This window comes from Ursus arctos, unplaced genomic scaffold (genome assembly GCF_023065955.2).
Source record: "Ursus arctos isolate Adak ecotype North America unplaced genomic scaffold, UrsArc2.0 scaffold_20, whole genome shotgun sequence".
Classification (NCBI taxonomy): domain Eukaryota; kingdom Metazoa; phylum Chordata; class Mammalia; order Carnivora; family Ursidae; genus Ursus; species Ursus arctos.
The window spans coordinates 15983893-16001371 of NW_026622875.1; positions in this window are offsets into that span (position 1 = coordinate 15983893).

Genomic DNA, 17479 nt, shown 5'->3' on the forward strand with positions numbered 1-17479 from the left:
CATTTGTTATTCATTCAGCTACACACGAGACACCAGGGTGTTATGAAGGACAATACTCTTGGGGCATTTTGAGTTCAATGCGTGTTTCTCTACTTATGCAGAACATGTGTTGGCATCAGCGATGGTTACAACAGGGGAATCACAATATACAATGGAGTTTTACCACGTTGTTCTGAGATAATTTTCTGTTTCTCGAAACACAGTCTTTGGAACAGCTGAAGTATAGTTCTGGTGCTCTGTTATACAACGTGCTGGATGTATGTCTTCTATTTTTTAACCTCTTATTTCTTATATTATCTCAGAAAAGAGTTATCTGAAAGAATCAAAAACAAATCCCTAACAAAAAGTATATTGAGCTTCAAAACAGGCCAACATAAAGGAATATTTGTCACTTAACACTTGAATCTATAAACAAGGGGACTGAGAAAAGTGATTGGAGAAGTCCAGTAATTCACAAAGATAAACATGCGCGCACACACACCCACGCACTCACGCACACACGCACGCACGCACACATGCACGCACATAGTTACATGCATCGAGCATTACTACTTTGTCCCCAAAGGACATCTATGTTACCCTGGATGTTTTATAGCTTTACAGATTCAGAGTAATTTTAATGAGACAAGTAAAAAGGAAGTGGGTGTTACACAGTATCATTTTTTTCCCATGAATTTCTTGGGATGAAAATCCTCTAAGTGCCTTTAAGTAGCTATGCAATTTAGATAGATTTTTTAATTTGTATGGTCTCAATTTCCTGTCCAGAAAAATATAGGGATAGGTTTAGGTAACCTCTGAGGGCTCTTCCAGTCCTAAAAGGCAGTTAAGAAATTCATATAAGGTTTTCAATTTTTAAAAATGTCTAATTCTTTGAAAGCAACTATTTTTATTAAGAAAAAATAGCAGAATTGACAAGATTTTCACAGTATAACTAATATTCAATAAAATATGCAGTTTTGTTTCAGGTTTACTATGCCAAATTAAGAATGCAGGCAATTGTATCTTCTAAGTACTATAATCTTTTCACTTTCGACAAATGAGTTGCAAAAGAGTTCATCAGATTGGGACTAAGTTAATTCATCAAGGCTTTGTACCATCCTTGATTTTTATCTACTCCTTTACATTCAGGAAATAAACAACAAATGGAAATCCATTAAGGAACAGTCCAGAAGAAAAAGTCAGTATCTTTGATGAATAATACACTCACTTGATATGTTGTCACTTGAACCAAATGACAGCTGAAAATATTTCCTTCCCCTCTCCTCTCCCATCCTGCATCCAAATTCTCAAATCATGCTTTTTATTCTTGTTTAGAGCAATCATACAATATCTAAATTTATCAGAAAGTAGGCGACTCTGATAGGTAATTTCTGCATTGTAAAATTCACTTTCCACTTTACAGAATCCATTGTTTCTTTATCAGTTGTGGTCATCGTCAAGTAGATCTGTAAATAATATGAATAAGTAAGTCTAGCATTATCTTCTCAGGAATATTTTCAGCCAAATAAAGCACTCTATGTACAGAAACAGCTTAACGAAGATACTGGATTGATGCAATTATATATAATTCTTTCTATCTCTTCTCTTCATTTCTTCTACTGACTAGGGTTTCAGCATGTTTTCATTTCAACTTGTGAATATAAAATTATACAGTATTTATCCAGGTTGTATTTCATTCAGCTACTAATTAAAATTGAAATACATACCCCTATAAGACCATTTTTAAAAGTCAGGAATAATTCATTTTTCATTAATAGTGATAACTGCACCATATGGGGAAAAAATCCTATAATGCTTAAGAAAGTATAAGGAGAATTGGTCTAGTAATGTGTGTTTTAGGAAGATGACTCCTGTCATATTTTCTTATTAGTTATTGGTAGTATTCGTTAATACATTAAAGACTGAGTAATGTGTTATAAAGTAATCAAAATTCCTAATTAGATCATCTTCTAATTTTTGAAATTCAAATCTTTTCTTTTTCATATTTTAAATTATACTAATAACTTAATGCCATCAAATATTTTAAAGCAACAAAGTAAGAAAAAATAATAGCATAATTATAAAATTCAAATAAAACGTTCTTTGAATCTGCATCACAGCTTATTATTTTCAATAGTACTCAGGTCCTTTAATTCTACAAAAAAAAATTTGGACTTATACATTAGAAGATAAATAATAAATCTGTTAAGAAGATGATATACCTTAATCGTGATTTAATCATAATGGTGACAATTTTAAAATATTTTTATGGGAAAATGTAAAAAATAAAACCATAACTTTGAAATGTTACTAAAATCAATTTTCCAATCAAAGATATATTCCTACTTGTGAATGTGTTATTTGTAGTATTTCTAAACTTAATAATATTCTAAACTGAGATGTACATCATATAAACCAAAAAATTAAAATGGTTAAAAAAATTAGAATTTCAGTTCTATATGAAAGCCAGTCTTTTACCATACTTTAAGTTGAAATGATGGAGTCCCTTTATCACTGTGCTTGTATTTGTACCATCTAAAACTCAAGCAAACAAACAAACAAAGAGCTTAGTATATAAAACTTGGGTAAGTTTTCCATTCTCATTATAGCATCTGAATAACAGACTTTTCAATCTGTAAAAAAAAACAAAAATGGATTTTATTGACCTTTTCTTGAGTTTCCAGTATCAGTATCATTCATTTTGTTGCAAAGTTTTATACATGCTTTAAAAGAATAGCTTGTTTCTCTTTTAGTCCCACTCCCTAAGTTTCTGAACATTTGGGGGCTTTTTATATTATTTCACATATCACTTTTTAGTAAAGTGTTGCTTAAAGTGAAATATTCATAGGGATTTCACAGTTCCTTTTAGAGATTTTTCCTATCAGATCCGAGGGGAAAAAAACACAACATAGATTTCTTAAAAATTTCCCCACACGTTAACAAAATAATGCCTCGAAGGGTGGAAAATCAAAATTCCATTATTTGAATTTCAACTCTAAAAATTATATGGAGTGAGTGATATAAAGTGATATTTAATAAGCAAAGTCGATCTCCCATTAGATAATAATCCTGTTGCTTTCAAATGCTGGCTACCTCTAGGTTAAAAATTGCTGATTCAGGTATTATTTAAGCTCCCTTGAAATGAAAACTTTTCTTCTGACATAACTCCATATAAGAACAGAATAAAATAGCTGGGGAATGTGATCTCAACCGAAGAGTGAATATGTAGTTTCAGAAAATATTTGAATAGGACTTATTTGTAAATGAGTGCATATTTAATTTAAAAAGAATATATTAATCTAAAATAGCAACATCTTCATTGGATGGTATAGCCTTTTTGGAAACTATAAAGACACGATCTTCACTTCTCTGCTATTATCAGACCGAGCTTCTATTTCTTTTAATGCTCTCTCATTTTTTCTCCTGCAAACACCAATTTGCTTGAAGTTATTTTGTTCTCCTTTCATCATTGCATTTTATCAGTCTTATTTCCCTGTGTCTGTCTTTCACCTAAACCTTGGTATCTTCTTATGGCCTTTGTTTCTTTAATAATAATCTTTAATAACATTATCGATCATTTCACATTTTAGTCTTTATTATTTAAGCTTGATATTTAATGAAACCACTTTAAATAGCTTAGAGAAGTGAGTGAAAAACACTAATATTTTATATTTAAATAATATTGTGCCCCTTGAAAATGTTTCCTGAAATCGTATGCGTCTCTCCTTAATGCCTGAATTTATATTATAATTTGGCTTCCACTTCATCAGGCATATTTAAGTTGAAAAATCTTAAAGAGAAGTCTTTGCCCTTATGGAATGGAAGGTGAGGGGAGGCATTTTTTTCTTTTCTTTTTTTTAATCAGCATCAAAAAGAAACAAAGTTAGTAGATGAATTTTATGGCAACTTTATAGTATTTACAAATAAGTAAGAAGTAAAGTAAAAATAAAAGTAGACTCAAGTCTGGCGTCAATAATATTAGGAAAGTTCATGTGTATACTCTTTCTCCACCCATTTTGTTTGTTTCGTTTTAAATCAGCCTTTGAAGGTTTTTTGGGTAAACAGTATGAGTAGAGATCTAGCTTCAGAGTTAGAAAGGTCAGAGTTCAAATCTTGCCTCTAGAAAAGGCAAATAAATTCCCAAAGCCACCCTTCATTCATCTATCAAATAAGGATGAAAGTCATAATTATTCTGTGACAATTAAGGTAAGGCATATCAAATCAACTACTTATCAGAGAAACTGGCAGCCAGGAAGTGTTCAATAAAGTTGGGCTTTATAATGTTATCTATGTTTGCCAGACAACAAAGCATCACCAAAGCATGTGTAGCTATATACACACATAGGTTTAGAATCAGGGAGAATACGTTGATTCTGACACTTATAAGAGGAGTGGCATTTGATCAACTAATTCTAATGAGTTTAGATCAATTCATTCTCATTCTCTGAGTTTAAATTCTGATTCAACTCTTCTTCTCTGAGTTTAAATTTCGACTTCTGTAAAGGGCTATATAGTTGATAGAGGCACAAAATCTGTGCTCTACCAGTAAATGCTTATAAATGTCTAATTTGCATTTGCTGATTTCTTATGGTGTAATTCCTTCCACCACAGCCAATTTCAAGCTTCCAACACAGAGTTGGGAAGAGATGTGCAGTTGCACATCATTATATGTATAATATAGTTATAAATAATGTAAAATATATTATTTATCTCATGATATTATTTTCTGCATATGGATTCAATAACTATAAATAACAATCAAAATCAGGATATTGATGAAATATTGTATAATAATTAGGAATTAATGAATTTTGAATATTATCTCTTTTAGTATAATTCATTTTGTGGTAAGTTTTATAATTTGTCTTTTTATACTAAGAGTTATGTTGAGCAGCTCAGCTCTCAATAGTTCTGAAAATTTAACCATCATCTCTTGTGAGCCAAGAGGAGCTGGCTTCAGTAGTACAAGAGCACATGCAGATTAAATTAGATAATACTGGCAAAACACCTACACACATTTCTTTCTTAACAAAGCACTTTGCAAGCTACATATATCCATATCTATATGTTTATATAGATACAAATCATTTTATATTTATTTGTTATGACTTATTTATACACATTTCTTTGCCACACCAATGAATTATTGCTTTTGTCTGAGTCAAGTAGGGAAAGTAGATGAGAATACCAAGACAAACAAACAAAGACATAAACAAAACCCACTATCAGACACAACTCAATCTGGAAAAGACTTAAGTCTCCAACAGTGTAATCTCTCAGAACATATTTCACTATCAATCCACTCAATATTGCCTTCAATAATAATTTTAACTCCACCTTTGATGACTCTATGAGACAGAAATGCTATAAACATTATACTAAAACTTTTTTAAAGTTTAAATTTTAATATTTAATTAACAATGTTAATTTATAAAATATACGATTGTATAATATATCTTATATAATTAATAATATTAAATCAGCAATAACAAATCTGACAGCATTTAGATCAGACTAAAGGAAATATTTCAATATTTTTCTTCCTAGATAAATTCATTTGCCTGAGCCAGTTGATTTTTTTAAAAATTAAGCATAGCGTGATTCAAAATTGGCACCCTGGGGAATCATTGCCACCATAAGGAATTCTCTGAAAAATCAATTAAAGCAAAGTTAAGTAAATTAAATGAAAGGAAGTCCTTCATGGAAACTCTCAAAATACAAACGTATTAAAACTATACCAAGTTACTCTATATTCAAAATACATTCAGAGATTTCTCCTTATGTGATTACTAATGTGATTTTTTTCCAAGTGATTCAACAAATAGTTATTGAGGTGTTACCATATTCCAGATCCTTGTGCTAGATGATTTTCCATGTTACTTTGCTTCTCAACTTCTCTTTGTTAATATTTTACCCAGACTGTTTGCAACTTTGCACATCTCAAACAAGCCTTATAAGAGAGCTCTCACTTACATTTTCACATTCTGCTATGATTTATATTTGCAAAGAAGATTTTATATTTTTCTCTGCCTTCTTTACTCATCACTTACTCATTGATTTTCTAAGGATTTTGTGCAAATACCACATTAAAAATGATATAAATTCAATAAGCAAGAGTCATGTTTAGTTGTTTTATGCAGCATAAAAAGAATATTTGTTCATTGAGCTGAAAATTTTAATTATAAACTAGCAACTCTATAAAAAATACTTTTGATATTCTTCAGATTAAAAAGGGGTTAGCTAATTTTCTCATTCAGAATAAAAACAATTAGCCTATTATGTTACTCATGTTTTAAATACATACACATACACACACATATATTATTATGTGTATCTGATTTAAATTAGAGAACGAAGTTGAGTCTGTGATTTTTCTCTCCAAATTCAGAACATAACATTTAAATATCTAGATAAATGGCAAAAATAATCTGAATGGTTTAAGAAGTGGATTCAATAAGAAAATAATAATAATGGTAAAAAGGTAAGTTATTTTTCAAGGTCATTATCACTTACAATAAATTAGTTTTTCTGATCTATAGGGATGTTCAACTAGATATGCCAGAAAATGTGTATTATTTTAATCTTCCATGAATATTTTCAAAGTTTCAAGTGTATAATGGAAATTGCTTTTAAGTACTATATTTTTACTTTGATGAAATAATCTTTGGACACTCTCTTGACAAACAAGTACTGTGTTTGTACTCTTAGTATTATATCAACATTGCTCCATAGAGCTGATCCTTTATTTGTAGGTTTTATTATGATAGAACAGAGTGGCTTACAGAGAGGGAATGTGTAAATAAATCACAGCTTCCTAAAAAAATACAGACACCTTTAGAAAATTTCCACTGGCAGTGAAACTTGTTTTGAATTATATTTTTATTTCAAAATAAATGTAACTTACTGAGATTCACATTCCTTAAGTAACTGGGGAACAGAAAAGCAAAACAAAGAAGTGGAATGAAGTCATAAATTGTAATTGACCCTAAATGTAACATCATTCTTAACCTGAAAGATTTAGTTTCACTTTTAAATGGCAAAAATGGAAACTAAGTATATTTTAAACATTTGCGCTAATTTATAATCTGCTTTAAACACATAATTATTGTTTGTCACTGAGGAAAGTATATGTATTACATATGTTAAGTGACTTCTTATGCCTATGACCAAAAAATGATGAATTATCCAAAATCCTGAAGACAGACACAATGAAACAACTTATTGCTATTAAAAAAGTCATTAGTGTCAGGAATGTAATATAGATTTCATCCATGGAAGCATCGTTTATGAATTCATTCTTTAGTCTATTATTTCAGATTTTAAAACAAATAGGTAAACTTTTAAATTCAGTATTTGGTAAGTTTTAGAAAACACTTATTTTCTATTATGTATGAAAAATATGGAAAATGTTAAGTATACATTGGTGCAAGAATCACCAAACTTTTGGAAGCAATAACAATACTCCTCTTAGAAAAAGCAAAGAGTCCTCAATTTCACCTATTTTCTAAAGAAATGCAATTGGACCAGTCTCTTTGTTATATTTTTTAAAGTAAAATTAGCATTTACAACCACAATTTTGCAACTTAGATGGTCAAATAATATCTACTGAATATTGTGATCTAAGTAAATTAAAAAATAATCATACCTGTTTAGGATATGTTTTTTCCCCCTTTTTTGCTCCCCTATGGGATAAACTGAATTTGTCATGTTATTGATAAAGCCTGATTTTCAGGAATAGTGATTCATATAATAATAATGATTTCACATTGTAGAGAATCATGATCTAACAAAAGCATCTTGAACGAAGGAAACTTGACATCACAAGCCTTTCTTTTATGTGCTGTGTATTAAAAGGCCATTTTATTAGTTAGTCACTATATATGAACAAGCTACTATAATCAGGCAAATGGAGGGTTGGTCTTTCAAGAGTCTATCATTAATGAAACTGAAAGGTTTAAAACTGATGTTTAGACTTTGTTAGCTGGAGAAGATTATTTATGGAATAATTTGCATTGTGATTCCAGAGCCAAAGTTTGATGCATGACTTCATTGTATTTGAAACTCAGTGAACACCATGGTTAGCTGTGTCCTCAAAAGGAAACCATGCATTTCCATTTCTAAGTATACACAGATATCAGAAGGTTACCAAATATAACAAAATGAAATTGTTTAAAATTATGATCCATGGCAATTGTTTTATAACTCAATTCTTGAATAAAGTATTAGGATCTAAATGTGACCATCTATACTTTCTTGTCTTTGGGGATATTGCACAACTTTGAAAAACACTACTGGGTATTTTGGTGAGAAAAGCATGTAATTAGAAGTTTTAGTGATCTAAATTTGAATCCTGTTTCTGTCATCTATTAGCTTTATATCCCGAGTGAAAGTGATTAACCAGTCTCAATTTTCCTGAATTGAAACAAAAAAAGATAACAAAACTTACCTAAAAGAGAAGTTTTTGAGGACTAAATGAGAAAACACATAGAAAAGCTAGCACAATGTCTGCCATAGACTAAGAATTCAATATCACTCTTTCTGTTCACATTCCCTTCAAATACAAAATTACATTTGTTTTCAAACTTTGTTGTTGTCATAACTGCCAATCTGAGGGAATATTTTGCCTAAATCACAGGTTCTAATTTATAGATTATCTTGGTTGATTAGAATATATTGGACCTTCTTAAAGTTGAACTCATGTTATTAAGATTTTTGTTGGAACAATTTACAGGTTTATTCACAAATTATGAACTAATAAGAAATAAAATGAAAACTATATTTCCTGTGGCTAAGATTAAAACTTTCAGAAGAACATTATCAGTGTCACCTTACTTGCCCTGCCACTAGTATATGTCCCTCCTGTAGTGACTGTATTGTTCTAGGCAATTTGTATGGTTTTCAATGTATCTTTGCAAATACAAAGCGAAACTGGAAAAGAGACTAGAAGAACAGCCAAATGGAGGAGCACACCCTAGAACCCAGAAAAAGTACCAAGGGAGGAAGAGTAGGAAATTAGGCCTTAAAAAGAAATAATAACCAAGGGAAAAAGGGTATTCAATATCATCAACAGACTTCAGGAGCAATAAGACTAAAGACAGGAAATTGATTTTGATCAGTAGGTCATTGTTGACCAACATGAATATAATTTTTGCATAGTAGTCTAAGCCCATCTTCAAGGGTTAAAGGAAGATTGGATGTTCACTCTACCAAATAGCTGTGGCTGAGATCCACATGGACATCCATGTCCCAAAATTCAATGGAAATTTTTAATTTTTCTTGAACGCTAAGCCACGTATGGCACTGTTAATTACTTTTTTCTCAGAAAATCATCTTCCCTTGGTTTAATTTACACTAACATTTCTATTGTTCTAACTCTGGCTACTTGTAACTCTTTGTGGCAGACATCTTCTTATATTGACCATTCACTATGTAAGTATTCTTTTGGTTTTAGGCCCTATTCTCATATTACTTTATAATCGCTTCCCATGTAAACTTATTTTTGTCTATAGTTTCATTGATTAATTATACCCAAATGATTCCCAAATGTTTATCTCTCTCTTAGACTTTACTTTTGAACTTCAGGCCTATACCCAGCTACCTACTCAACAGCTCCACCTGTATGTTCCAAAATACTCCAAATTCATGGCATTTTCTAGAATCCTACCTTCAAAAACTTAAATTTCCAATTGCAGAAAGTAGATACACCATCTTTCCAGTTCCCTAAGCCAGAAACTCGAATCATGCTATATCAATCCATCACTAAGTCCTGTCAATTTCTGTTTCTAAGTGTCTCCAACCATCTATTCTCCCTACTGCCAAATTCATTCTCCGTACATGGAAAAGATGATTTGTTCAAGATTTAAAACTCATCAGATAATGTCTTCCATTTTCAAAACCTCATCACTCCTATTTTAAGTGATTGAATTATTTTTAGAATGACTGAAATATGTAATAGAGCATTCAAGACTCAGAATGATTTGTCTCTTTCCTATCTGTTTATAACCCCAAAAGAGATAAAAGCAATAACTGTTCAAAGTTGAGTCAAGGGAAATATTTCAGGATAAAGGATAAGTCTACATTCTTGAACATGGGAGGACAAGACCCAGTTGAGAGAAATGGATTAAAGGTATCTAAAAAAGAAAGGTAGTGGGGCGCCTGGGTGGCGCAGTTGTTAAGCGTATGCCTTTGGCTCAGGGCGTGATCCCAGTGTTCTGGGATTGAGCCCCACGTCAGGCTCCTCTGCTGGCAGCCTGCTTCTTCCTCTCTCACTCCCCCTGTTTGTGTTCCCTCTCTCACTGGCTGTCGCTCTGTCTGTCAAATAAATAAATAAAATCTTTAAAAAAAATAAAAGAAAAAAGAAAAAAGAAAGGTAGTAATAGAAGAATCAAGATCTTAGTAGTAAGAGTAAAGAGGGATAGCTTACCCATGTAAAAGAGAAAAGACACAACTTACTAGTAAACAAAAAGGGTAAAAAGTTAAATTTAAATATGAATATGTACTTTCATAATTGTTTTCAATTAAATTATATATTAACTATGAATATAGTTTATGTGGGCATAGACATTAAAATTCATTACTAGATAAGATGTGAGTAAATATTTATTACTGGGCTTCAATTTAAAATATTGTATCATGTTCTAGAAATGTATTTAGACACAAAGAATTATTTGCTCTATATTCTTAAATGTCTATGGTTTCTTAATTTGCATTTTCAATGAAGTCAAAAAGTTGCAATTTAGTATAGATACATTTATTTTTAGTTCACCAGAAGATTTTTCTGTGAAGTTTGGAAATCATACAATGCTATTGGACAATTCTTAGTTGACTACACGAAAAGCAGGCCTACCCTGAAAAGATGAAAATTTGCACTATTGAAGACGGTCAATAAAGAGCCGCAGGCTCTGAGGGCAATTCCAGTTATTAGCAGATGTATGCTCTTGTGAGTATACAAGTACCTCTTCATATCTCTTTAACACTTGTAAAGTGTCACTGTGTAAACTACTTTCTGGGATGAAGCCAAGCACTTTGGAAGCTGAATAACTCAGGCAACTAGAGGTCTATTTATTTCACTAAAACAGTGAATGGTGTACGAACTAGAAGAAGAATCTGATTCAGTAAGTATTAAATAATTTGTTTCTGTATAATTTTACCTGAGCTCTGACTGTCAAGTATGGAGATTGATTTTTAGGTGCATACTTGAACAGAAAAACCCTCATAACTGCTATTTTTAAAGAGACTAATCTTGAGATAGTGTATGTTTACTTCAATAATGATTCCAGCAATTAAGAACATTTGAGAATCCTCTTTTGGAATTAATTTCAAAGGAAGGTTATTGGTCAAACATGAAATCCCCCTTTGTATGGACTAAAATGTGATTTCCTGGGTTCTTTACTATCTTTTTTGTTTTCTTATTAAAATTGGAAAATATCAGTGGTTTGGAAAAAAATAAATCATTTACAGGTGTCAACTATTTCTCATAAAAAAGGTTACCCTAAAATAGAAGGTACATAAATATTTTGAGGTTTAACATCCCCATCTGAATAAATTTCTAGATGTCAGGTGTATAGGCATTTACTGATCCCTGACCACATCACCACCAATATAATTAATAAACTCTAAAGATAGGGTAAAAATCAACAAAAGTCCTAGAGACTGGGAAAGAAATTTTGATAAAGTTCTGTGGATGTAGTAGCAATAGAATCATATTAAATACAATTATACTCTAATACGTCCATCTTTAAAAACAACAATATGGCCAGAGAATAAATTAGGCTACTTATAAATAAGGAAACTTGAGTTTAAGATATCCCTTTCTTTTTTTAAAAGACATCTCTCTCTTGCATTTTAAATGCAAGAAGTCCACAAAGATTGCCTTCTACATTTTGAGGGAAAGAAAACCCATTCATTATACACATTCCTAAATAGGCAGGGTCTAAACAAGTATCCATATATTCTTCCTGAAGATATTACTAATTGGACTGTGATCCAACAACCTTAAATAAATTGCAAACCTATGCAATACAACTAAGCATTGAGGCTTACTCAGTAATTTTTAAGTCAATGCTTATTACGTTAATCTATTAGTTTATTTCAATTCCAATCATGAGCTCAAGTCAGTTTTGAGATATCTGAAAATGTGATAAAAGAGCTTCATGGAAGGAAGAGGAGAGAAAAAGTAGCAGACTCTATGAGAGGGCTGTCGCTGCAGATTTCAGAAGTAGTAGCAAATGTATACTTTCTGAAGATGAGGGGCGTAACCTAAGTTGAAATATCTATGTCTGTTTTTTAAGCAGCAAGAGCAGGAGCAGAGGTGAACTGCTGAGCTCTAGACTGGGTTTGGTTTATAAAAACAGAGAAAGTGGGGTTCTGTGAAGTATCTCAGAGACATAGAATGTGGGGCAGCAGAGAAGAACTTAGACCTGCCTTATGAAAATCAACCATCTGGGTTACTATTAAGATAGGTCTCTCCCAAAGGAAACTCTTGCAAGTAGCTGATCCAGAAAAACCCAACTAATTTAACAATGGACTTTAAAAAAGACACTAGCAGAGCTTGGATTTAAAAAATCACCATCATTTTAAAAGAAAAGAAAGAAGTAGTATAACTTTCCAACAGATGAAAGCTACTCACCAGAAAAATATTGCCAATCAGCTTATTTAAAAAATGTAAGGAATAATTACCCATTTAAAAAAAAATAATGAAGCAATTAGTTTTTTTTGAAGGCAAGACCTCAAAGTGGAAATGCAAAAATTCAGGGAGGAAGTGGAAAGACAATAAAATAAAATGAAACATGATCTGCCAGAAGTTCCAAAAGATGAAGAGGAAAATGATATAAAAGAATATAAAAAAATTATTAAAAATAGAGGAAAACAAAGGAAAATGGGAATTAAGTAAAATGCAGGAAAGCACATAGAAGAATTTTAAAAAGTAACAAAAATTAAATAGACATTTTAAAGGAGCTAAAAAGTCTTAGAAATAGCAATTATTACAGAAGAGAAGCTGAAGGGATTAACATACACATAAATAATCAAAAATAATCCTAAACAGTGGAACAGAAGAAATATTTAGATATATAATTCAAGAAAACTTTTGTGAAATAAAGATTGAATTAGCATATTGAAAATGTCAAAACTATTCATGTGAACATCTATCAATAATCTTTCTATAAGTAAGTGTTTATTTGATATAAAAATAATTAAAGAATATAAAGAAAAGTCAAAAAAAAATGATTTACTCATAACTCCACCAGAGAAGCTAATTATTAACATTTGTTATATCTGTTTCAATTTTCCTGCACTTAACTATGCATACAATATAATATATAACATGTAAGGTAATATTACATATGACAAGATACAATATACAACAAAATATGTAATATAATATATAAAATTATACTTAGGCATATTTTTTACATTAAATAAACAGGTATATTTAAACTCATTTTTAATTCTAATCTAAAAATTTATGTTGAAAAACACTTCAATGCTTATAGTAAAAAAAAAAATTACACAGAACAAAATTGCATAGAGTGAAAAGTTAATCATTTTCCCATCTCGGGCTTTTTTTTCTTTTGCATTTTTTCCAGGTCTTTACACAAATGGAAACATGCCATTAACAAAGTTTGGACCTTTTTCCCATTAATAATGCATTTATTTACAGACTCTCAAAGGGTCAAACATCAGCAATATAAGTCTACCTCACTCTTTTTGATGGCCACATGGTATCACATTAAAAGAAGGTACTACAATTTGCTTAAGTATACCGTTAGCTTATTTTTGATCTTTAGCTTTTCCAACAATGCTGCTGTGGATATCTTGCATATAAATGTAAGATATGTGCTAGTATTTCTGTAAGATAAATACCCAGAAACACAATTGTGGGGTAAAAATAGAGGTACATTTAAATTTTTACAACTATTGTCGTATGAATCTCCATATTTGTTGCCATTTTCCATATTAAGAAAAATAGAATGAAGCCACTTATGTTCTTTCACTCTCACCATACTCTACATACCATTTTTTAAAAATCTTCACCAATATGATAGGTGAAACAGTGGTACTTCCTTGTTTAACTAAAATTTTAAAATCATAAGGTTGAGCATCCCTACTGACAACTTACATTTCTTTATCTGAAAATTGACTATTTATGAATATTTCTCATTTTACTATTGGGTGATTATTGTTTTCATATTGAATTACAAGAGCTCTTTACATATTATAAGTCAATATTTCTGCATGTCATATGTGTTATGGTTAGTCTTTGCCAGATTGCAATTTCTTTATTGGTGTTGTTCATTTCCACTTCTACAAGCAAAACTTTTTCATTGTAATGTAGTGAAAAGTACTTTGTGACTTAATTATAACAGCTTTCTTCCTCTATAATTCTATTTTTACTTTTCATAATTTCCCCTGTATTTAAACTCCTTTATTAAAAATACTGCATAGTATCCCATGGTATGATGCATCATAATTTTTTAGCTTATCCTTTATCACTGGTTATTTGGTTATTTGGTTTAGTTCCTTTTTTTTTTTTTTTAATTCTGGGCAGTGTTGGGAAGAATATCCGTATGTTTTACATATATTACTATAGTCATGACTTTCCCAATTATATATTATTTTCCACTATAATTATAGTGTCAAATAGCATTCATATGTTTAATATTTTACATTTGTAGCCTCCCAAATGCCCTTTCATGAACAGTATAACGATTTACATGCCCACAAGCAATATGTGTGAAATGTCATTTTTTGACACCATTACCAAGTCTGAGTATTGTTAGTTTTAAATATATTTTCCAATTGTAAATTTTACCATCAAACTTATCTCAGAACAAATAATTACATTATTCATCCCCAGTCCTTTGTCTTTTTCTTTAGATTTTTTTTCCAGTACTTTTTACTCTAAACTTAGTTTGTTTTCTGTGCCACTCAGACAAAAGACTGACTCCAAGGATAAAGATTTCCTCTGGGCAAATGGGAGAGAAACTGCACAAAGAAAAATTCAGGTTGCTACTTTTCCAAGTAAGAGGATCACTCTTTTCTAGAACATATTTAGATGCTTCTTTTCTTCAGTCTAACAGCCCTATGTTTTGTATTGAAATAAAAACATCTTCTCAATTGCATTATGTCTACTTCCACAGCCCATTTAAGCTTCTATTGTATTCTGTTCTCATTTGTCTGGGGAAAAGATGGACTACGTTTCTGAGGCTGAGTGAGGCTCAGACTCCATATCATTTCCTTACATCCTCATCATCATGGGTGGCAGAGGAGGGCAATTCATTCTCTCTCCACCGAAACCCTTCCCTCACATGTGGTGCAAAGCTCCAGGCAGACAGGCTGGAGACTTGCATGTCCTCCAAAGACTGCAGTTGTAAAACCGCTCTTGCAAGATCAGACCCTTGCTAATTACAATACCAACATCTATTAACTTTTTCATTCATCACCAATTTTCATTCATTTCTTAAGGCTAATACTAATTGCAACTTAAAAAAAATAATAATGCTAAATAGGGCAAGCAATCTGGGAACCCAAATGGTATATTCCCCTCCTGATACACATTCTCTCATTAGACACATTCACAGAGGAGGGAAAAAAAAATCCTTCCAAAGCGCTGGCACTGCAAATTATTATTTTTATAAATTCTATTTGTTCTAGGGTTATTGAATATACTATTTTTTTAACTTATAAAGTGAGAGTTTGGGGATAATCGACTTGGTAAGCAGTCTCAATGGAGAATTTAAAATGAGGGAAAACATGGTGAAGAGGAAATAATAAGAGGAGGAAAGTACTAGATCTTGAAAAGTAATCTGGGATAAACCAACGGGGCTTTTAATAAACATGATCTTTGTTAATTTTGCTCTGGATATAGCCAGCAAAGATTCCAGAAATATTTTGCTACTTAAGAAAATAACCACTTCCCTAAAATAATTTTGCTGCCTTGTCTGTTATTTATCATCTAGCTACAATTATCATATCAACATGTTAGCTAAAATAAAACAAATATGTCCTAATGGCATGAAGAGAAGGATGCACTTTTAGTTCCTGGTTTATTAGTTTGGTAAGAATCTATTGACATGTTTATCCTTATAATTAGTCATTTCCTAGTTAGGAAAATAAGAACCCTCTCTTGTCCATGTTAATAACTGGAACTTTTGGTCACAGGATAAGTTTCCATTATTCAAAATTGCATTTTGGCCTTCTATTTCCTAGGCCGTGTTTGCCATCTGTCAGAAGCCACATTAACGGTTCATTTTATTACAGAATGGGTTAAAGGTGGAGGAAGTGAACAGAGTAATACAGGAGGTAACAAACTCTGGCGTGTATTCAGGCAAATGTCAACTAACTCGAGATGGTAAGTGTCCTTTCTGTCCTTAAAACAACGTGCAGCAGCATACGCAGCTGTGCATGCGTGGCACCTACATATGGGACTTCGGCTCCTCTGGTTCGCCAGCTGCATTCAATTGTCCAAGACAAGATTTGGGAGTTGAGGTAATCCTCAGAAGTCTCGGAAGCTGGGGGGATTTCCTGAGGATGGATCCTCACCCACAATGACCTTTGCCCTCTGGACTGGATTCGCAGAGTTTCTTTCCATTCTACATCCAGTCACGTTCAAATTTTCCATGGCTGGGGAAGACCCTGTTATAGGATTGTCTGATGACCCCTCAAGGACTCAATACTTCCACGTGGTGGGTTTGAAGAGCCTTCTGCCCCAAGTTTTTAAGTTTCTCTTACCAGTAATCAAAAATATGCTTCAACAGGGGCGCCTGGGTGGCACAGTGGTTAAGCCTCCGCCTTCAGCTCAGGGCATGATCCTGGAGTTCTGGGATGAGCCCCACATCAGGCTCCTCTGCTAGGAGCCTGCTTCTTCCTCTCCCACTCCCCCTGCTTGTGTTCCCTCTCTCGCTGGCTGTCTCTCTCTCTGTCAAATAAATAAATAAAATCTTTAAAAAATATATGCTTCAACAGAGAGAAGAGGGAAATAGAAACAAAAGGTACTTTTATTGTAAATACTGGCCTTACAAAAATTGCAAACACAATTAAGGCACTAATTTTTACACAATAAGAGTCATAATTAAGCTCACTCAGAAGTACCACTTGTCAAATTATAGCTTCTGAAATATGACTTCATGCAGCAAAGCCAGTAAAGGCAAACACTTATTCAGTGCCCCAAAACTAGGATTATGGAGCGTGAAAGGAAATGAAAGGCAAACATAGCGCGAAGTAAGAAACATGTCAGTTCCAATACGAGTGTTCTCTTGCAATCAATAAATTTCTAAAAAAAATTCGAAGAAGGCTGGCAATGGCTGCCTTTTATCACTATTCTTCATTTTGGTTATAAGGTCCTCAAGTTGTTGTCCTACCGAACCTTTGTATTTGATGCCGTGTTACTGTTTTTATTTTCTGTTGATCCCAGCTTTTGACACAGTATTGAGACCATCTCCCCTCTCCAGCCTGGTCTCCGGGAAGAGGAGTATATGGGACTGGACTTCCTCTCTGTGAT